Source organism: Vombatus ursinus, unplaced genomic scaffold (genome assembly GCF_900497805.2).
Source record: "Vombatus ursinus unplaced genomic scaffold, bare-nosed wombat genome assembly UNPS02014821.1, whole genome shotgun sequence".
Taxonomy (NCBI): Eukaryota; Metazoa; Chordata; class Mammalia; order Diprotodontia; family Vombatidae; genus Vombatus; species Vombatus ursinus.
The window spans coordinates 38,383,460-38,407,194 of NW_020954599.1; positions in this window are offsets into that span (position 1 = coordinate 38,383,460).

Below are 23,735 nucleotides of genomic sequence, written 5' to 3' on the forward strand. Positions count from 1 at the left end.
TCAAATGGGTAGGAAGTATTTGACTATTAAATTAGGTAATACAAACTGCCTTGGAACTATTTCACAAAATAAGCTTGAATATTTTCCCTCAAGTGTAGATAGAGAGCATGCTGAGTATTGGAACACAGAATTAATCTCAGAATTTATTTTTAAAATAACCAATGTGTGAAAACAGCAGGTCATTCCTCTTAAAATGATGTGTGTGCAGATGTATCTTTCATAGTGAAAGAATTGATCTTCCCAAACTGTTTCTCATAAAAATAAAATGTTTTATGCATGAAACCTTTAAGTAAACAGTCAGAGATTAGGAAAAAAAACTGGTTTCATTATATTAAAGTTAGGTACATTTAAAGCAAAATGGTAAAAGGATCCCAAAGTACTAAAAGAATGTAAATTTGATTATAGACTTTGAAAATCTATCAATTAAAATGTAGGAGAAATAAGAGGATTTTTAAAAAGTGTACTTTAAATCTTTTCCCCCTAATATTTAAGGCAAGGAGGAAAAGAAATTTCTTAATAAATTTTGTATGTGACACAAAGAGAGAACATTTCATTTTTACTTATATTTTGATAAGATGTTATTTTTTTAATGTCATGTATTTTAATTTTTATGAAATATGAAAAATATGAAAATTCATTTAAACACAATTTATTGATTGATAATAAAGAAATTCACCTTGGTATGCAAGTGTGTGTTTGTGTGGGTGCAAAGTAAAGAAGGTGGTTATCAAATCAAGGGATAAGACAGTTTCTTTAAACACTGTCAAGTGTTTGTTCATGTCTTAGTCTGGGATCCATCTGTTTAAGTCATGTAACTTGACTCTATAATTAAGCATGCTATAAGGAAAATGTAGTTTTCATAAGAGGAGAAAAATGAATTCTTTTCAAAAAGATGGCTTGTGTTGATGCAGGACAAATTGTTCTTTCTTCAATTTATTTAGGAAAATTAACTTTCCTTTGAAAGAACTGAGGAAGAATTTTCTCTACCAAAGTTCAAGACTCTGTTGTTCAGTCATTTCATTTTTCAGTCATATCTGACTCTTTCTAACCCCATTTGGGGTTTTCTTTTTTTTTAATTTTTAATATGTGTTTTTAAAACTTTGGGTCACAAATTTTCTCCCTTCCTCCCTCCTCACCCACCCTCATTGAAAAGGCAAGCATCTCGATACAGGTTATGGATGTGTAGTCATGAAAAACACTTCCATAGTAGTCCTGTTGTGAAAAACTAAGTATATTTCTCTTCATCCTAACCCATGCCCCATTTATTCTATTCTCTCTTTTGACTCTGTCCCTCCTCAGAAGTGTTTGCTTTTGATTATCCCCTCTCCCAATCTGCCCTCCCCTCTATCAACCCCCTGCTCTCTTGTTCCCTTCCCCCCTCATTTTCCTGTAGGGTAAGATGTTATTTCCTCCTTAACCTAAATTCTATGAGAATAAGATGCACTTATTCTCTCTCACCTTCCCCCATTTCTGCTCCACTGTAAAAGTCTTTTCTTGTCTGTTTCATGTGAGATAATTTACCCCATTTTACTTCTCCCTTTCTCCTTCTCCCAGTATAATCCTCTCTCACCCCTTAATTTTATTTTCCAGATATCACCCCTTCACCTTCAACTTACCCTGTGCTGCCCTCTATCTATCTATCTATACATACATGTAATTTTTTCCCCTCCCACTACCCTAATACTGACAAAGGACTCATGAGTTACAAATATTATCTTTACTTGAAGGAATGTAAACAGTTCAAACTTAATAAGTCTCTTACGATTTCTCTTTCCTGTTTACCTCTTCCATGTTTCACCTGAGTCTTGTATTTGAAAGTCAAATTTTCTATTCAGCTCTGGTCTTTTTTTCCAGGAATACTTGAAAGTCCCCTATTTCCTTGAATTACCATTTTTTTACCCTGAAAGATTATACTCAGTAAGTGATTCTTGGTTGTGATCCTATCTACTTTGCCCTCCAGAATATCATACTCCATGCCCTCTGGTCCCTTAATGTAGAAGCTGCTAAATCTTGTTTTGTCCTGATTGTGTTTCCACAACACTTGAATTGTTTCTTTCTGATTGCCTATAATATTTTCTCCTTGACCTGGGAATTCTGGAATTTTCCTTTGGGGGATCTCTATCAGGCAGTGATTGGTGGATTCTTTCAATTTTTATTTTGCCTTCTGGGTCTAAAATATTAGGACAGTTTTCTTAGATAATCTCTTGAAAGATGATGTCTAGGCTCTTTTTTTTTATCACAGCTTTCAGATAGTCCAATAATTTTTAAATTATTTCTCCTGGATCTATTTTCCAAGTCAATTGTTTTTCCAATGAGATATTTCACATTCTCTTCTATTTTTTTCATTCTTTTGGATTAGTTTTGCAGTGCCTTGATTTGTCATATAGTCACTAGCTCCCAATTTCTCCATTCTAATTTTTAAGGAAGTATTTTCTTCAGTAAGCTTTTGGACTTCCTTTTCCATTTGGCCAATTTTGCTTTTTAGTACATTCTTATCCTCATTGGCTTTTTGGACCTCTTTTGCCATTTGGGTTAGGTTATTTTTTAAGGTGTTATTTTCTTCAGTATTTTTTTGGGTCTCCTTTAGCGTCACTCTCATTTTTTCCTCTACTTCTTTTACTTGCTTCTCAAAATCCTTTTTGAGCTCTTCCATTGCCTGGAACCAATTCATATTTTTCTTGGAGGCTTTGGATGCAGGAGCTTTGGCTTTGTTGTCTTCTTCTGGTTGTATGTTTTGATCTTCTTTGCCACCAAAGTAAGATAATATAGTCTGACTCTTTTTGTGAGGTTTGCTCATGATCCCAGCCAATTACTTGAGTTATAGACTCTTTGTTAAGGTAGGGGTCTGTTTCCGGTGTGAAGAATGTACTGTCCCATGCTTCAGCAGTTTTGTGCAGCTGTTTTCAGAGATACTTCTAGGGACGTGTAAATTTTCAGTTCTTCCAAGGTGCTACGATCAAGGGTAAGGTGTTTACTCCTTTCCTGGCCTGTGCTCTATTCTGTAAATGACCACAAGCACTCTTTCTGTCTTGGAACTGTGAGGAGGAATTACTCTCCACTGCCACTGCAAGCTCCACCACTCCAGTGCTCCTCTTTGCCCCAGGACTGCCACCCAGAGCTGTGATCCAGATTCAAGCACAGGCAAAGCAAGAGAATCCTGCACCAGCAGAGAGATCTCTGCAATCCCCCTCTGGTCAGCCACTTGATTCCCCCTCAGTCTGTGGGCCAGAAGCTCAGGAGGCAGCCACCACCCCAGGGCTGAGCTCAGGGAATGGGTCTGGGACCTAGCTTTTCTTTCACCTCAGGAACAGATTTTCCCACTGACCTTCTAAGTTATCTTTGGAATTCATGGGTTGAGAAGTCTAGAAACCACCACAGTTGCCCACAATTAAGTCCTCTGAGGCCTGCTCCATGTTTGCTGAGGCCTGCACACCTATATTGAACTGCGTTCCTCTCCCAGGCTGGCGTAATATACCTTTCCATTCAACCATCCAGGTTTTCTTGGGCTGGAAATTTGTTTCACTCTGTCTTTTCATGGATTCTGCTGCATTAGAATTTGTTTAGAGCCATTTTTATAGGTATTTGGAAGGGTTTGGGGGAGATCTCAAGCAAGTCCCTGCTTTCACTCTGCCATCTTGGCTCTGGCCCCCCATTTGGGGTTTTCTTGCCAAAGACACTAGACACCTGCCTGGCACTCTATCCATTGTGCCACCTAGTAGCCCCAAATTCCAAGGCAGTAGTTTTGTATTCTTCTACCTTCTTAAGTAGGAAAGAGAAAGTATTCAGAATACCTAATTGTGAAAATGCTTAAGATCACATCAGAAGAAGAATCCAATGGAATGCCTAATAATACTCTTATTTTTTTTATTTTTGAGATTAATTTGCAACAACTGGACATCTTCACACAGAAGTTTAGTGATCACTTGTTCTGTACATATTTGTGGTTAATTTTTTTCTCTGGGGTGGGTTAAACTAGATGTTAACAGAGGTCCCTTCCAACTTTGAGATTTCATGTTCCTGAATTGAAGGAAAGGAAAAAGGAAGATGAATAATGAAGGAGAGAAGGAGATACCTAGGAAAATCTTTTTTTTACAACTAATAAGATCTGAAGTCTGTCTGCCCTGTTGGTTTCTGTATAAATCAGTGACATTTGAGTTTTGTCTCTTTAGTTTCATTTGCATTTAAATGAACTTTTGAGTGCATTGTAAGTGGTCATGTTTGTTTGAGGTTTTAAGGACTACTAAGGACATATTACTAAGACATAATATCAGTAAACCATAGGAAAAATACAGAGCTTGCTTTGGAGTCAGGAACACATGAAATTAATTGGAAGGCGGTCTGGTGTGATGGATAAAAGGCTACTCTTAAAGTTGGACTAGACTCTGGTTCAAGTCCCATCTCCAGCATTTATTGTCTGGGTCACACTGGTAACAATCACTGAATTGGAAGAGAGAGTTCCCCAAAATGGTGAAATCATAGTTTAAGTTTTTTTTTTTTTTACTACATTACAAAATTATTTTGGTGATATTTTTATCCTCCTCCACGGTTATTTTTTATTTAAAAAGTAGCCAGAAAGTATATGTATGTGTGTATATATATATATATATATATATACACACATATATATATGTTACACATACATGTATATTCATTCCCCTTATATGTTAATCTTGATTCTATTGCTATTTATACCATTATTTTGGATCAGAAATATGCCTGATTCCATACCTTTGCTTTGTTTTAGCAAGGTGGTATAGCTCAGATTAAGATGTTTTCAGGTATATGCATATCAAAAATTAGGCTTGAACCAGACCCTAAGAATTTATACAATGTTCTGAAAATAAGTTCATATTTATAAAGGCAATCTAGTCCAAAATATGGTTATTAAAATGTTTTATTAAAAATTAATAGGTTTTATGCATGTTTCACTTTTTAAAAAATCACCATACTGTACTCCAACAATGGATAAGGTCTTGGGCCTTGATTAGGGCAGACCTGAGTTTGAGGCCAAATCTGGACTCAGGTGCTTGTTAGGTATGTGACCTTTGGTAAGTCACTTAACTTCAGTTTACTTCAGTTTCCTCATCTGTAAAATGGAGATTATAATAAAACCTGCCTCCCAGAGTCCTTTTGAGGATCAAATAGGACAATAATTTGGCACATAATTTGTTCTGTATAAATTTTGGCTGTTATTATTGCTATTATTATTGGAGATAATGGGTTGAATTTTCCCATTCAGTCAAAAGACCAGGCAAATCAGTTCTCTATCATGCAGATCAGACAATCAGTTAATTAGCTGAATTTTAAACTTTGTTTTAATTGTTGAGATATGATATACACAGAGATTCATTGACTCCTTGAGTCTATGGATAAGGTTTTTAAATGGGGTCAGCTAACCTAGTGATTTATTTAATCAGAGGGATTGCATAGACTTTTCCTGTTCTAAACATGGATCAAAAAAAAAATCTGGTCATAGCAAATAAATATTTTAATTGTATTACATTCCTATTAATTTAAAATGAAAGGCAGATCTCCTTTTATTCCAGGTTTATTTTGAACTTCAACAAATTCCTTAATTATGTATAATCTGTTTATATTATACAACACACTTATAACAAATATGCATAAACTAAATTCAAGAGGACTTTTTTTATACCCTGACCCATTTAGATATCAAAATATTTCCTGGATTTAATTGTCATTACTTTCCATTCAAATATAGACATCCCTTTAGGATGCCAATTGGGTCTTTTTAAAATGAAGAAATGTTTAAAGGACCTGTCATTAATTCAGAGTGTGCAGGAAAATTGGCTGTGTTACCAAGAAACAGAATTACTCAAGGATACAGAATTGATTGAAAATATGCCAATTCCTCTCTGGTTGATTTTTAAACTATCTTATCTTTTGATAATGCTGTTAAATTGTGTTCATTCTACCATACAGAAGAAGAATTTTATATATGCACTAATGATCATCTATATGCTATTGCTAACATGAACACTTTTAACTTTTTCCTCATGCTTTTAATGGTGGAGAAACAACAACAACAAATCTTCACTTCTGATTTTAAATCAGTCACCTCTAGAAGCTGTATCAATTTCTCTAGTCAATGGGTAAGTTGAGTGAATGCATTAAACTTATTTAAATAATGAAACCAAACCACACCAGGACTAGTTAAACAACTAGTTGTATTTAAAACTAGTCAAATTCAGTAAGATGTCTAGCTAGTAGGGTTTGTTTGTTTGTTTGTTTTCTCTATAAGTGATTGATTTTAAGAGGAAGGCATATAAGTATGGGGGTTAGGGGTGGAGATAGGAAAGAGTGAGGTTTCGGTAAGAACTTCTAGCACAGAAATGCCTTTCACCAATACAGATCTGCAACACATCTGAAACTTACAATCTTAGAGAGTTGTCTGAGTATAGTGAAACATTAAGTGACTACCCTCAATCTCATAACTGTTATGTATCAGAATCTAGTTGAAATTGATCCCAGGGCTTATTAATTCAAACAATGACACACTACTATACCAAACTCCCTCTTTCTTTTTTGAAAAAATGCTAAAATACAAAAGTTTTCATACTAATCAATAATATTTAGTGTAATCTACAAAATTAGGTTGATATTATTTTAAGTATATCCTGATTTTAAATAAATATAGATAATTTCTCTCTTTTACCCCACCCAACTACCCAATCATTGTGGAAACAGAGAAAACAAAACAAAAAACAAAGTAAACTCATATAACTCCTGTAACAAATAACAAGTATGCATGCTCAAGCAAAACAAATTCCTCATATTATTCATGTTTAAAAAAGCATATCTCATCCTGAATTGAGTTCATATCATATTTCTCAACCAAGGATAACCAACTATTTTTTCCAATAAATTAATAATCGACAAATCCACAAATATTTATAATCTGCCTGATATGTAAGCTGTGGGCACTATGCTGAGTCCTGGTAGGGCATTGTATTTATTAGGGTTCTTAAGACTTTCACATTTATTTTTTAATTTTCCCACTGTTGTTATCATTCTCCTTGTTCTGCTCACATTATTCTACATTGGTTCAGAAAACAGCAGATTTCTTTGAAAACATTACCTTTTAAAAAAAATTTCTTAAAGCATAGTGGTATTCCATTACATCCATAGGCCATCATTTGTTCAACTATTCCCCAACTAATGGGCATCCCTTTAGTTCTGAATTCTTCACTGCTACAAAAAGTGCTACCATATATACTGCTGTACCTATGAATTTTTTTTACCTGTTTCTTTGATTTCTTTGGGATATGGTCCTAGTAATGATATAATTGGGTTAAATGTATACATAGCTTAATAGTTTTGAGGACATAATTGCTAATGTTTGACACCTAGATGGCACAGTGAATGGAGTGCTGGGTCTGAAGTCAGGAAAACATCAGTTCAAATCTGGCCTCAGACATTTACTCCCTGTGATTGGGCAAGCCATTTAACCTCAGTTTCCTCAATTATAAAATGAAGTTAATAATAGCCCGTATCTCACAGGGTTATTGTGAAGAAAAAAGGAGATAATATTTGTAAAGTGTTTAGCACATTGTCATACACATATTATTCTCATTCTCATTTTTATTAGTGATGGCAGTAGGGAGGGCAGAGGAAGAGAGAGAGAGATTGAGCTTGAGGTGGTATTTCTAACCTTGGATACTACCTTTTTATTCAGAATTTGTGTTTAGTTGGAATTTTTTTTTTACTTTCTGCTTTTCTAGTTATTTTAATTTTAGTTACATTTCTAATTCATTGTCCATTTTTTAACTTTTGTAGATGAAAGTTTTTTATCCCAAAGTTTTTTTTTAATCTCATATCATTTGAAAATATTCTTTGGTGTAATTATTTCTTTTCTATAATTTTTGACCCTTATCTTATTTAGAATTACATTATATAGTCTACATTTAAGTTTCAATCCTCCATTCAAATGCTCTTTATTTATAACAATGATAGCTATCATGTACAGTGTTTGTATATATGTGACAAAAAATATGGAACACACTCTTTACTGACAGCAACATAATTTATAATAAATTTTATTATGAGGAGGCAGGCAACACAGACTATAAAGTGTTGGTCTTGGAGTTAGGAAGGCTGAGTTCAAATCTGGTCTTTAAAATTTACTATATATTAATTAATAAATATTTATTAAAGGCCTATTCTGTGCCAAGTACTATGCTAAAGGATGGGAATACTAAAAGTGGCAAAAGGCAGTCCCTCCCCTCAAGGACCCTACAATCTAATGTATATTACCTGTGTGACCCAGGACAAGTTGCTTAATGTTTGTCTCCCTATTTCCTCATCTGAAAAATGGAAATAATAGCCCTTACTTACCAGGAATGCAGTAGAGATTAAAAAATGAGATCATACTTGTAAAGTGCTTTGTAAACTTCAAATACACATTGCTTTGTAAACTATATACATATATACAAAGTGTGTATATCTATATACAGTTCTTTATAACCTAATATATGTGTGTGTATATGTGTGTGTATATATATATGTATATGGTTTATGTATATATATATTCACATTTTATATGTGTATATTGTGCTTTGTAAATTTTAAATAGCTATATATACACAAAATATGTACATTTATGTTTGTAAAACATATATGTGTATATGTACATACACACATATATAATATGTATATTATATGTATACTTTACTGACAACAATATAATATATACACAGAAAGTTAATTTTCAACATTTGTACCTTTGACTTTCATGATTTCAAGCACTGATATTATTTTATTAGTAATTTCATTTTCACTTTTCTGTTGATAACCATGGACACCTATGGCTATGCACTGAAGAGAAAAAAATGAAAGCTGTGATACAAGCAAGTTTGTGGAGCAGCTAGCACCTTACTAGGTGCTACACTGTTTTGTTCAACCTACTTTTGTAAAGAGCTTCCCTTGCATTCATAGTTTTAGAGGTGCTGTAGTCTTAGTTTCTTCTGAAGAGGGTGAATAAAGTCCCAACAACCTCTAATTTGGCTTTCAGAAGGTGTCCACTTCCTTCTAAAGATTCTGGAGGGATTCTTCTGTATGCTCAAAAAACCCATGAAGGTGGAAAATGGATAGAGTGAGGCTTTATGTTGAATGGATCTTTATTGTTGTTTCCTCCCTAAGAGCAGTTATTTGCTAGCTCAATATCTACTATTCTGGGCACTTGTTCTATAGAAAGAGAATTTTTTTTTTATTATACCCTCGGCTTCCAGTCACTGAACTGAAAGCTTTCCTGGACATCCTTTCAAGCATTCAGTAGAACAATGGAGGGTTGACTGCTTTGATTTCACAGCTCTCTCCTCAAAAAAATCCAACAAAAAGCAAAACCAAAAGCCAAACAAAAAAACCCAGTTTTTTACTTTCTTAAAAAGGAATGCATAACTACCTTTCAATCTTTAATTTAGATGTTGCTTGTCAACAATCATTAAGACAAATTAATTTCTCATGATTTATACATGGAAATTGGAGGTCAATGCTGATTACTTGGAAAAATGTCATTCTTTTGTTGAGAAGTGGATGGTTCCATTTATTGATGTAGCTGCAATTTTGAAAAGTTATTTACTAGTTCTCTTATTCTAAGAAAAATGTATTTTCATGCAAAAAAATCCAATCTAATTCAATCCAATTCAATTCAATCTAACAAGTGTTTAGCACAGTGCCTGTCACATAGTAGCACCATATAAATGTTCATTGTCATCATCATCATCATCATCATCATCATCATCAGATTGATAGACAGAGGAAGATATAGTGATAAAATGAAAAACTTTCAAAGCTCTTACATTTGTGTACTTTAATCCAGGCTTCCTCATATGCACTAGTTCATGCAGATTTTATCCATCACAACTCAGGACCCCTTGAGCCACCAATCTCACCTTTGGTCCATTGTTGTCCATAACCCTAGTTTCCAAACTCCTCTTAGGGATTCTCTGGTCACAACCTTCTAGGACTAAGCAACCACAAACCATCAAACTTCCTATTGATATCTGAGTCATCTTCTAGCTTCCCAATGTCCACTGGCCATGACCTTAGGATCTTATCATCATTAGAAATTTCACAATCAGAACTGAGGGAGTCCTTCTGGCCCTAACCACTAGAATCAGCAATGGTATTATGTGTGAATACTCCAAGTCTGATGGTCATATGAAATCTGAACCTTTAGGAAATAGAGACTGGATCTGTGATTTCGTTAAGATAGGAAACTATTAGATGAGATAATTCCCTTTACAAGGAGCAGATTGTACTCTTTTCTGTACATTATAGTCTTAGAGAATTTCCTAGAGCACAAAGTTAGGTGACTTGCCCAAGGTCACACAGACAAAATGTCAGCACTTGAATCTGGTCTTCTTTACTTCAAGGCCAGTTCTTTCCACCACTACTCCATTTTATATACTTGTAAAAGGAATATCAAATACCTTAGCATAAAGGGAGTTATTTCTTCCCCTTTGAGATTCTCATAGCTCTGTACATACTTAATGCATTGAGGACTATTTTCCTAATCTCTAGATCCCAAACCTTAATGTCCCTACTCTATTTTTATGCCACATGAGCATTGGTTGATGGTAATGTTATGCTTAAAGAAGATAGACTTGGAATGGCAGTGCATGCAGATCTTCAAATATTTAAAGTCCTATAGTTGGGAGGGTGATTGGGCAACTAGGTTGCACAGTATCTAGAATGTTGGGCCTGAAGTGAGCAATTCCAGAGGTCAAATACTGGTTCAGACACTTACTAGCTGTGTGATTCTGGGCAAGTAACTTCACCCCTGTTTCAATCAATTACTTCATTTGTAAAATGAGGATGATTATAGGAACTACCTCCCAGGGTTGGTGTGAGGACCAAATAAGATAATGTTTGTGAAGTGTTTAGCACAGTGCCTGGCACATAGTAGGCACCATATAAATGTCCATCATCATCATCATTATCATCATCATCATCATCATCATCATCTTCTCCTCCTCCTCCTTTTTCTTCTTCTTCTTCTTCTTCTTCTTCTTCTTCTTCTTCTTCTTCTTCTCTTCTTTTCCCTACCCCTTCTTTTCTTCAGAAGGTAAAGCTAAGATTAACCACCATTTGGATTTTAGTTGTTAACTAGGAATCCCATAGTCCAGAAAATACCTGAGGCCTAATTCTTGATTTTTCCATGCCAAAACATCCAGTTCCTTCAACCATTTCTCATGTGAAAAGGTTTCAAGAATCATCACCTTCTTGGCCAACATTCTGAAACCCAGAATTGTCATATCCTTTCTAAAATGTATATCCCAGAATTAAATATGGTAATTCATATATAGTCTGATTAGGATGAAGTACAACAGTGACATAATCTTCCTTGCTCTAGAACCCAGGCCTTTATGAATGCAATATAAATTGACTTTAGCTTTTTTTTTTATTTTTGCCTCATAGTGTTGACTCATATTAAATCTAAAATGATTTTCATTAAAATCAGTAACTAGCCATACAATTCTAATTCTGTTCCTTCTTAACTATATTTCCTATTTTCAATAATATTTTGTTTTATTCCAAGTACATCTACAAGTAATTTTAACATTTGTTTTTTTTAACTTAGCACTCCAAATTTTCCGTCCTTGAGAAGGAAAGCAATTTGATATAGGCTATACATGTATAATCATGCAAAACATATTTCCATGTCAGTCACCCAGTGAAAGAAAAGACAAATAACAACAAAAAAAATCAAGAAAAAAATGAAGTAAATAAAAAAATGATATGCTTTGATCTGCATTCAGACTTCATCAGTTCTTTCTCTGGAGGCAAGTATTTTTTATCATGAGTCCTTTGGAATTGCATTGGATCATTGTATTGCTGAGAATAACTAAGTCATTCACAGTTGGTCATCATGAAATATTGCTTTTACTGCATAAAATTTTCTCATGGTTCTTCTCATTTAACTTTCCATCACTTCATGTAAGTCTTTCCAGGTTTTTCTTAAGGTCTCCTGCTTGTCACTTCTTATATCAAAATAACATTCCATAACAATCACAACTTATTCAGCCATTCCCCAATTCATGGACATGCCCTCAATTTCCAATTCTTTCCCAACACAAAAGGAGATGTTATAAATATTTTTATACAATTATTTTTCCCCTTTTTGTTTCTCATTTGGATCTCTTTGGGATACAGACCAAGTGTGGTATCCCTGGGTCAAAAGGTATGAACAGACTTTAACCCTTTTGCCTAGTTCCACATTGCTCTTTGTAATGGTTGGATCAGCCTACCTCTGCAAACTAGTGGGAGATTCTTAGTTCCAGTGTGGTGGAGCAGGCAAACTTCAACAATAGGACCCCACATATGCCTTAGCATAGCCAGGGGAACCTAAAGACTCCAGCTCTGAGAACCACCATGTACTTCATTATAGCCTTGGGCAAACAGGTATTCTTTAGCAGACAGACCTTCATGTGCTTCAGGATATCCCTAGGCACACAAGCATTGTCCAATGGCCACACCTCCATATGCTTCAGCACAGTCCCAGGGAAACACAGAAACACCCCCACCAGCCTCAGCTCATGCTGTAAACCACCAAGAGGACCCCTGCTCAGCAACAGGTAAGCTACCAGACATCTACAACCCTCAGCACACCAGCCACCACCCCACCAAAACCCTCAGCACAGCACTAGAAACAAGGGTCCACTGTGGGCTCAGGGCAACTTCAGTGAAACACCAGGTAAACAGCCAGGGCCTGAAGCCACTGGCATAAGAAACCTGAGGCAGTGTTCCTTCCACCCTGGGTGCAGAGCTCAACTTTAAAAAAAAAAGGAAAAACAAAAAAAAATGAGCAAAAAATAAATAAATCTGACCATAGAAAGTTATTATGGTGACAGAGAAGACCAAGACATGAACTCATAAGAGGACAACAATGTCAAAACGCCTACAGACAAAACCCCAAAGAAAAATAGGAAGTAGTCTAAAGCCCAGAAAAGACTCATGGAAATGCTCAAAAAGGAGCTTAAAAATCATACAAGACAGATAGAAGAAAAACTGGGGAAAAAATGAGAGGGATGCAAGAGAATTATGAAAAAAAATAGTTAAAATCTTGGAAAAAGAAAAAAACTGCTTAAAAACTGCTGAATGGAAAAAGAAGTATAAAAGGTAACTTAAGAAAACAGCTGCTTAAAAAAGTACAATCAGCCAAGTGGAAAAGGAAGTACAAAAGGTAACAGGAAAACAACTTCCTAAAAGTTAGAATTGGCCAAGTGTAAGCTAATGATTCTATGAGACATCAAGAAAAAATCAAATAAAGTCAAGAGGATTAAAAAAAGGAAGAAAATATGAAATATCACATGGGAAAAATAATTGATTTGGAAAATAGATCCAAGAGAGACAATATCAGAAGGACTGGGTTACCAGAAAGCCATAATCAAAAGGAGGATCTGGACATGATCTTTCAAGAAATTATCAAGGAAAATGGCCCTGATATCCTGGAACCAGAAGGCAAAACAGGCATTGAAAGAATCCACTGATAACTTTAGGAAAGATTCCAAAAGTAAAGGAACATTATAGTTAAATTTCAGAACTATCAGGTCAAGGAAAAAATACTACAAGTGTCCATAAAGAAACAATGCAGTTATTGTGGAGTCACAATCAGGATTACACAGGACTTGGCAGTTACAACATTAAAGGATAAAAGATCATGAAACATGATATTCCAGAAGGCAAGGGAGCTAGGACTACAACTACAAATCACTTACCTGGCAAAATTAAGCATAACACATCAAAGGAAAAATAGTTATTCAATGAAATAGAAGGATCTCAAGCTTTTATAGAAAGACTAGAGCTAAACCAAAATTTGACTTCCAAAATCAACACCCACAAGAAGCATTAACAGGTAAAAAGGGAAAAGAAAACAAGGGATTCAATAAAGCTGAACTATTTGAATCCCTATGCAGGAAGATACCATTTGTAATTTTTAAAAATTGTATCAGTAATAATATGACTAGAAGGAAAATACATAGACAGAGGCTATGAGTATAAGGTAAATTTGAGGGAATGACAAAAAAAATTGTGTGAGAAAAAGGAATACACTGAGTGCAGAAGAAAAGGAGTGGTAAGATGGGGTAAATTATTTCACACAAAGAGGAGAGAAAGACCCATTGCAGTGGAAGGGAAGATATGAGGGTAGACAACAATCATCATTGAACCTATTCTCATAAGTATTGGTTCAAAGGGGGAATGATATATACAATCAGTTGAATATAGAAATCTATCTTACCTGACATGGAAGTAGAAGGGAAGAAGATCAACCAAAGGCTGGGGGAAGGGAGACTGACAGAAGAGAGGGAAGATCAAGGGAGGTGGTAGGCAGAAGCACAACACTGATGATGAGGGAAAGGGTGAAAAGGGAGAGAGGACAGGCAGGAGGAAGAATAAAATAGAAGGAAATACATAGGTACCAATCATAACTGTAATATGAATGGGATGAACTTTCCCATAAAATGGGAGTGAGTAGCAGAGTGGATTAAAAATCAAAATCCTATGATATATTGTTTACAATAAACACTCCTGAAACAGAGGCACACAGAGTAAAGGTAAGGGGCTGGAGTAGAATCTATTATGCTCCAGCTGAAATTAAACAAAATTAAAAATAAAACAGGGGTAGCAATTCTGATTTTAAAGTAAAAGCAAAAATACAGCTAATTAAAGGACATAAAGGAAACTGCATCTTGCTGAAAAGTATCATAGACAATAAAGCAATATCAATACTAAACACATGTACACCAAGTGGTATAGCATCCAAATTATTAAAGAAGTTAAGTGAGTTATAGGAAGGAATGGACAGCAAAACTGTACTAGTAGGGGACCTCAACTGCCCCCTCTCAGATCTCAATAAATCCAATAAAAAAATAAACAAGAAAGAAACTAAGGAGGTAAATAGAATATTAGAAAAGTTGGACATGAGAGACATTGGACATGATTTAGATATAGAGGGTGATACCATAAACAAATTAGAAGAGCAAAGAATAGTCTACCTGTCAAATCTGTGGGGAAGGGAAGAATTCATGACCAAACAAGATAGAGAGCATTGCAAAATGTAAAACAGATAATTTTGATTATATTAAATTAAAAAGCTTTTGTGCAAACAAAACCAATGCAACCATGATTAGAAGGAAAGCAGAAAGATAGGACATAATCCTTACATCAAGTGTCTCTGATAAAGACCTCATTGTTCAAATATATAGAGAACTGAATCAAATTTACAAGAATACAAGCCATTCCTCAAGTGATAAATGGCCAAAGGATATGATTAGGTAGTTTTCAGATGGAGAAATCAAACCTATCTATAGGCACATGAACAAGTGTTCTAAATCACTTTTGATTAGTAAGATGCAAATCAAACTAACTCTGAGATACAACCTCACATATATCAGATTGACTAATGAGACAAATAAGGAAAATTATAAATGCTGGAGATGTAGAAAAATCAGGAACACTTATGTAATGTTGGTGGAATTGTGAACAGATCCAATCTTCTGGAGAGCAATTTGAAACTATGCCCAAATGACAATTAAACTGTCCATAGCCTTTGGTCCAACAATACCACTACTAGGTCTGTATCCCAAAGAGATCATAAAAAATGAAAAAGACCTAAGTGTGCAAAAAATATTTATAACAGTCCTTTTTTGGAAATTGAGGGGATGCCCATCAATTAGGAAATGGCTGAACAATCTGTAGCATACAAATGTAATGGAATACTATTTTGCAATATGAAATTATGAACAGGCAGAATTCATAAAAACCTGGAAAGACTTCAATGAACTGAGACAAACTGAAATGAGCAGAACCGGGAAAACATTGTATATAAAAATTTGCATAAAAATGAATAAAAATGGATCAGTTTACACTTTCACCAACAGTAGAAGTGTCTCAATTTTTCCATATCTCTTCAACATTTATTATTTGCCATTTCTGTTACATTAGCCAATATGATAAGTGTGAGGTGGTATGTCAGAGTTGTTTTAATTTGTATTTCTCTAATCAATAGTGATTTAAAACATTTGTTCATATGACTATAGATACCTTTAATTTCTTCATCTGAAAACTCTATATTTATGTTATATCACCTTTTATCTATTGGGAATGACTTGTATTCTTATAAATTTGACTCAGCTCTTTATATATTTGAGAAATTAGTTCTTTATTGGAGACACTGATTATAAAAATACCCCAGATTTCTACTTTTCTTCTAATTTTGGCTGCTTTGGTTTTGCTAGTGCAAACCTTTTTTAATTTAATATAATCAAATCATCCACTTTAAATATCATAATGCTGTTTAGTTATTGTTTAGTCACAAATTCTTCCTTTTCACAGAATTTTGGGGCAAATTATTGTATGCTCCCCTATTTTGCTTATGGTATCACACCTTATGTCTAAATCAGGGTCCCATTTTGACCTTATCTAGCTATATAGTGTGAGATGTGGTCCACACATAGTTTCTGCCAAGCTGTGTTCCAGTTCTTCCAGCAATTTTTGTCAAATGTTGAATTCTTATCCAAAAAGCTTGAATATTTTTGTTTATCACATACCAGTTTATGAAGCTCATTTACTACTGTGTATTATGTGCCTTCCACTGATCCACCACTCTACTTCTTAGCCAGTAATAAATTGGTTTGATGATTACTGCTTTACAATACAGTTTGAGATCTGTTACAACTAGGCAACCTTCCTTCACATTGTTATTTTTTTCATTAGTTCCCTTGATATATTTGACTTATTGTTCTTTTTCCAGATCAATTGTGTTACTATTTTCTCTAGCTCTATAAAATATTTTTTTAGAAGTTTGATTGGTATGGCACTAAATAAATAAATTAGAGTAAGCAGAATTGTCATTTTTATTATATTTGTTCAGCCCACTCATGAGCAATTAATATTTTTCTAATTCTTTAGATCTGACTTTATTTGTCTATAAAGTGTACTGTAATTGTGTTCATGTAATTTCTGGGTTTGTCTTGCAGGTAGATTCCCAAGTATTTTATACTGTCTACTGTTTCTTTAAACAGAGTTTCTTTTTCTATCTTTTGCTGCTGGACTTTGTTGGTAATATATAGAAAAACTGATGATTTGTGTGGATTTATTTTATATCCTGCAACTTTGTAAAGTTTTTTTAATTGTTTCAAGTAGGTTAGTTCATTCCTTAGGATTCTCCAAATATATTATGCTATCATTTGCAGAGAGTTATATTTCATTTCTTCATTGCCTAGTCTAATTTCTTTATTTTCTTTTTCTTTTCTTATTGTTTAGCTAACATTTCTAGTACAATATTAAATAATAGTGGTGATACTGAGCAACCTTGCTTCACCCTTTTTATTACTGAGAAGATTTCTAGCTTATCCCCATTACAGATAATGCTTGCTGATGGTTTTGGATAGATACTATTTATCATTTTAAGGAAAGATTCATTTGTTGCTATGCTTTTTGGTGTTTTTAATAGGAATGGGTGTTGTATTTTGTCAAAAGTTGTTCTGCATCTATTGAAATAATCATATTATTTCTTTTGGTGTTATTACTGATCTGGTCAATTATGTTGACAGTTTTCCTATGAACCAGCCTTGCATTCCTGATAGAGATCCCACCTGGTGGAGATCCCGTAAAATCATAGGCTATATAATCTATGTGATATGTTGCTGTAATCTATGTGCTAGTATTTTAGTTACTTTTTTGCACCAATATTCATTTTGGAAATTGGTCTATAGTTTTTATTTTTCTGCTTTTGCTCTTTCTGGTTTACTTTTCAGTGCCACAGTTGTGTGGTAAAAAGAAATTTAGCAGAATTCCTTACTTGTCTATTTTTTGAAATAACATATATTGTTAGAATTAACTGTTTTTAAGTGTTTGGTAGAAATTACTTTTAAATTCACCTGATAGTGCACATTTTTTCCTTAGAGAGCTCATTGTTAACTTATTCAATTTCTTTATTTTAGATAGGATTGTTTAAATATTATATTTTCACTTTTGTCAATTGGGGCAACTTATACATATATATGTATATATAGTAAATATTCATCAATTTCACTAAAATTTTTATATTTATTGACATAAAATTGGGTAAAATATCTCCTAAGAATTGCTTTAAAATCATTTCTGGTGGTGAATTCTTCCTTTTCATTTTTGTCCTATTACATTAGCTTGCTTATTATTTTAATCAAATTAATCAATCGTTTATCTATTTTATTGTTTTTCTAATAAAACCAGCTCCAACTTATATTTATTATATCAATTTTTTTACTTTCAATTTTATTAATCTCACCTTTCATTTTCAAGATTTCCTACTTGACATTTAACTGGAGATTTTTATTTTGTTCTTTTTCTAGGTTTCTTTTTTTTAGTTGCATGCCCAATTCATTAATTTCTTTATTTTGTTGATGTTAGCATTTAGAGATACAAATTTTTCTCAACTACTGCTTTGGCTGCATCCCATTAATAGTGGTGTGATCTTTCATTGTTGTCATTCTCTTCAATGAAATTATTCATTTTTTCTATGATTTTTTTTTCTTTGACCCACTCATTCTTTAGGATTAGCTTCTAATTAATTTTTACTGTTTCCATAGTCCTTCATTGAATGTAATTTTTATTGCCTTTTGATCTGAGAAGGATACACCTAATATTTCTGCTTTATCTTCATTTAGTTGTGAGATTTTTATGCCTTATTACATGGTAAATTTTTGTAAGTGCCATGTAAGGTTGAGAAAAAGTTATATTCATTTCTATTCACATTCAATTTTGTCCAGAAGTTTATATTTAACTTTTCCAAATTCCATTTATTTCCTTACTTCTCATTATTTTTTGGTTAGATGTATCTGGTTCTTCCTTTAATTAGATCTATATTTGCTTTTGCTTTGTCTGAAATGCTGATTGCTATCCATGCCTTTTTTTTTTTACTTCAGCTGGAAAATAATAAGCTTCTCCAGCCCTTTACTTTTACCTTATGTATGTATCTCTATTTCAATGTTTTTTGTAAACAACTTATTGTAGAACTCTGTTTTTTTAATTGATTCTGCTATCTGATTATGTTTTATGGGTAAATTCATCCCATTAACACTTACAGTTTTCATTACTAACTTTTTTATTTCACTTAATCATGCTTTTCCTTACTCCATCTCTCTCTCTCTCCTTTCACCTGTCCCTCTTCAGAAGTATTTTTCTTCTGACCACAACCTCACCCAATCTATCCTTCTTTCTTTCAATCTGACTCCACTCCCTTCACTTATATACTTGCTCTTTTACTTTTCTTTAGGATAACCTAGAGTTCCATACACAATTGAGTGTATATGTTATTCCCTCTTTTAGCAAATTCCAATGAGAGTAAGGTTTGAGCATTGCCTGCCAAGTTCTTTTGCTCCTCTTTTATGTGATATTAATTATCTCCTTCTACCTATCCCTTCTCCCTTCTCCCAATGCATTCATCTTTTTCATCCATTAATTTTATTTTATTTTTGGACATCATTTGATCATAGTCAACTCTTACCTATGACTCCTATCTATGTAAACTCTTTCTAACTGCCCTAAAAATGAGAACATTTTTAAGAGTTACAAGTATAATTTTCCCATGTAGGATGCAAACAGCTTAAACTTATCCAATCCCTTATGGTTTCTCTTTCCTGTTTATCTTTTTGTGCTCTCTTGAGTCTTGTGTTTGAATGTCAAATTTCTATTCAGCTCTGGTATTTCCATCAGGAATGCTTGAAAGTCCTCTATGTCATTATATATCTATTGCTTTCTGCTTGAAGGATTATATTCAGTTTTGCTGGGTAGGTGATTCTTGTAACACTAGCCTCTTTGACCTCTGGAATATCATATTTCAAACACTCTGATTTTTTAATGTAGAAGTTGCTAAATCTTGTGTTATCTTGACTCTGGCTCCATGACATTTAATTTGTTTCTTTCTTGCTGCTTGCAATATTTCCCCTTTCACCTTGGAGTTCTAAAATTTGAGTATAATATTTCTAGGAGTTTTCATTTTGGGATCTCTTTCAGGTGATGTTTGATGGAGTCTTTCAACTTCTGTTTTACCTCTAATTCTGATATCAAAGCATTTTTTCTTGATAATTTCTTGAAATATGATGTGTAAGATCTTTTTTTTTATCATGGCTTTCAGATAGTGCAATAATTCTTAAATCTGTCTTCAAACTATTTTCTTGGTCAGTTGTTTTTCCATTGAGATATTTCATGCTTTCTTCTTTTTTTTTTTAATTCTTTTGATTTTCTTTTATTTTTTTTTCTTTATATCTCATGGAATCATTAGCTTCCACTTGCCCAATTCTATTTTTAAAGATTTTTTTCAGTGAGCTTGTGTACATCCTTTTCTACTTGTCCTATTCTGCTTTTAAGTTTGTTCTTTTCTTCAGTGAATTTGGTATCTCATTTTTTTTGATTTGGTCAATTTTGTTTCTTAAGGAATTCTCTTTAGTGCATTTTGTGCCTGTTTTAATATTTTACCTTTTCTATTTTTTCTTCAGAATTTTTTGTGCCCCTTTAACCAATATTTTGACTCTTTTTTGCATCACTTTCATTTCCCTCCATCTTTTCTCTGCCTATTATTTGACTTTTAAAATCCTTTCTGAGGTCTTCCATGGTCTGAGACCAATTGACATTTTCTTTGAGACTTTGCATGTACCTGCATTGATCTAATTTTCTTCTCACTCTAATGAGACAGACCTTTCTTGCTGAACTCTAAGTTTCCTTGAACTAGCTTGTTGTTTCACCCTGTACTTTTATTCATTTAGCTGCTTTAGAATTCATTTTGAGGCATTATTTTAATCTATTTGGAAGGAAGGAAATTAAAAAAAAACTCAGCTACCTTTATTCCAGCATCATTGCTCCACTCAACTAATTTCCTTACACTAATTATTATACTTAACAATTTTCATACAAATTTAAAACATAAAATTATGCCTATTAAATGTTTATACTTTTTGGACACTGAATATTTCATCCATGCAATGTGTTAGCTCTCAATGTGGGCTTTATGCTTCCTTAAAATCTATTAAAATGTCATATACACCTTCCTCAAAGGCATTGATGTAAATATTGAAAAGAACACATCAAAGACAAATCCTTAGGACACACCAAAAAAAAAAATCTGACTCCAAATAGACACTAACCCATTTGTGACAAGTCTTTGGATATAAACATTCCATCAGTTTTGAATCTACGTAACTGTACTATTATGTAGATGATATCTTTCTCCATATTTTCCATAAGGGTTGCATGAGAAAGATTTTGCCAAATACTTTAATGAACTTCTTTAATCTACTAGTATCATAAAACTGAAAAAAAGTAAACAAAATTAATCCAGTGTGACTCTTACAAAGTAAGTAGATTTGCTTCTTAATGGTCTCTACTTCCCCATCTAAATGATCATTCCATAACCATTTCTTTGATACTACTTTATATAATTTTCTAGGAATAAAAGTAATGCTCCCTGTCCTAAAATTTGAAGAGTTCCTATTTCTCTTTTTTCCCCTGGTACATTGATTGTGTATACCTGATCATCAGTCTTCCCAGCTTATTAGATTAAATTTCATAATATAAGGGGCAGGTAATATACATCATGAGGTGGTAATGCCCTATCAGTAATTTGGAGTAATTGTATTTGCACCTGAAAATACTGCTAAAGTCTGAGTGGCTCACTTCTTGAGTAGTCCATTAACAAACTGTGAAGGGTATGAAACTGAGAGAGGCCCATTCACAGCTTTTGAAGAAAGTATGAAGAAATATCTACATGCCATTACTCATTTAGTATATTTCTAATTTTTCTATATATTTGATGGAATTGTAGAATGGGTAGTCACTGACTAGCTAATGGATCAGTCTTCAGTTGGTGACCCTTCAAAAGCAACTTCTGTCTCCCATCTTCCCTGGTTTCCTTCAAATTCCAGCTAAATCTCACCTTCTAAAAAACATCCTTTCCAATCATCCCACTTAGTGAGAGTCTTTTTCCCTCTGTCCATTATCTTTTAGTTATCCTGTGTATATTGTGTTTGAACAAAAATATTTCAACTAGTTAGAATATTGGACAGATAATTTAGTAGGTCTAAATGTAAAGTTTAAATATAATTTAGTACTGTCTAATTATAATTTTCTAGGTTGGAATCTAAAGTCTTAAAGTTAACTTTGAAAAGTTAACTTCAAGGGCAGCTAGGTTGTCCAGTGGATAGAGAACTGGCCCTGGAGTCATGAGGACTTGAGTTCAAATCTGGCCTCAGACACTTAACACTCACCAACTGTGTGACCCTGGGCAAGTCACTTAACCCCATTGTCTAGCCAAAGGAAAAAAAAGAAAAGAAAAAGAAAAGAAAAGAAAAGTTAACTTCACAAATATTTCATGGGTGAGGCATGGCTAGAGGTAATTTGTTTGAAAATACTCTTGGGCCTTTTGTGGACTGAAATCTCAATACAACTGCTGAAGGGAATACTTATCTTAAAGAAGTGATGATTTATGGGTTCATGTTAAGTGTCCTCAGATATTTTAAAGTCTGCCACATGAAAGAGGGATTAGATTGGTTCCTTTTCAGCTCCAGAGGACAGAATTATGAGCATGAGTGGAAGCTATTGAGAAGTAATTCCGGCTGAATGTAGGTGAAAACAAAAAACTATCCTGACAAAATTTTCTAACAATGAAATGGGCTACCCTAAGAAAGAGTGTGTTCTCCCTCACAGGATGGATACCTTCTGGGAAAGACTGAGTATTTCATAGAAGAAATTCTTATTAGTGCATAGATAAGACTATGTCTTTTCTGAACCCATTCTAATCCCAAGAATCTGTTATACTGTATGTAGTCATATTTTTTTCCTGTTTCACTTTTTGACATTTGACTTTGAACATCTACATGGCAGTTTTCTCTATCTCCATTACATTTTCATTTCAAAACTCCTTTTAATTAAGTTCAAAAGACTCAAAATGAACCTTTACTATAATTTGTTAGATCTACTCTGTGTCTTACCAGTTAATCAATTAATTAACACATTTATTAAGTACATGGTAAGTAGGCACTGCGCTTAGTCAACAGGATGTAAATAGTAAAAATAACTGTGTCTCTGCCCTCAAGTTGCTTATATTCAGTGGAGGATGGGAGGAAGGTCACCATATATAAGTAAATCTTAAATATCAGAGTAAACACAAGGCAATTTTACTGGGTAAATAGTAACAGATGAATAGGATAGTAAAGTCCACATATGCAGTTTATGTAGCACCAAGATATACTTTGGAGGAAAGCAGAGATTTTATTTTGCCTGAGATAAGGAAAGAGGACATTTCAGGAATGGGAGTGGAGTGAGATTGGAGAGGGGCAACTTGTGCAAAGGCATGGAGATGGGTTGTAAATGATGAACAATAAGCAGGTCAATTTGACTGATTTTTAGAGAATAAGAAGGGGAGTAATGCATCATAAACCTGGAAAAGCAGGCTGAAGCCATGATAAAAAGGCATTAAAAGCCAGAGAGTCCGTATTTTATTCTAGAAGACAAAAAAAAAAAAGAACTGGGACAGATAGATGGTGCAGTGGATAGAGCATTGGCCCTTGATTCAGGAAGACCTGAGTTCAAATCTGGCCTCAGACACTTGACACTTACTAACTGTGTCAACCTGGGCAAGTCACTTTTCCCTATTGCTTCACTGAGAGAGACAGAGATAGATAGATAGATAGAGAGAGAGAGAGAGAGAGAGAGAGAGAGAGAGAGAGAGAGAGAGA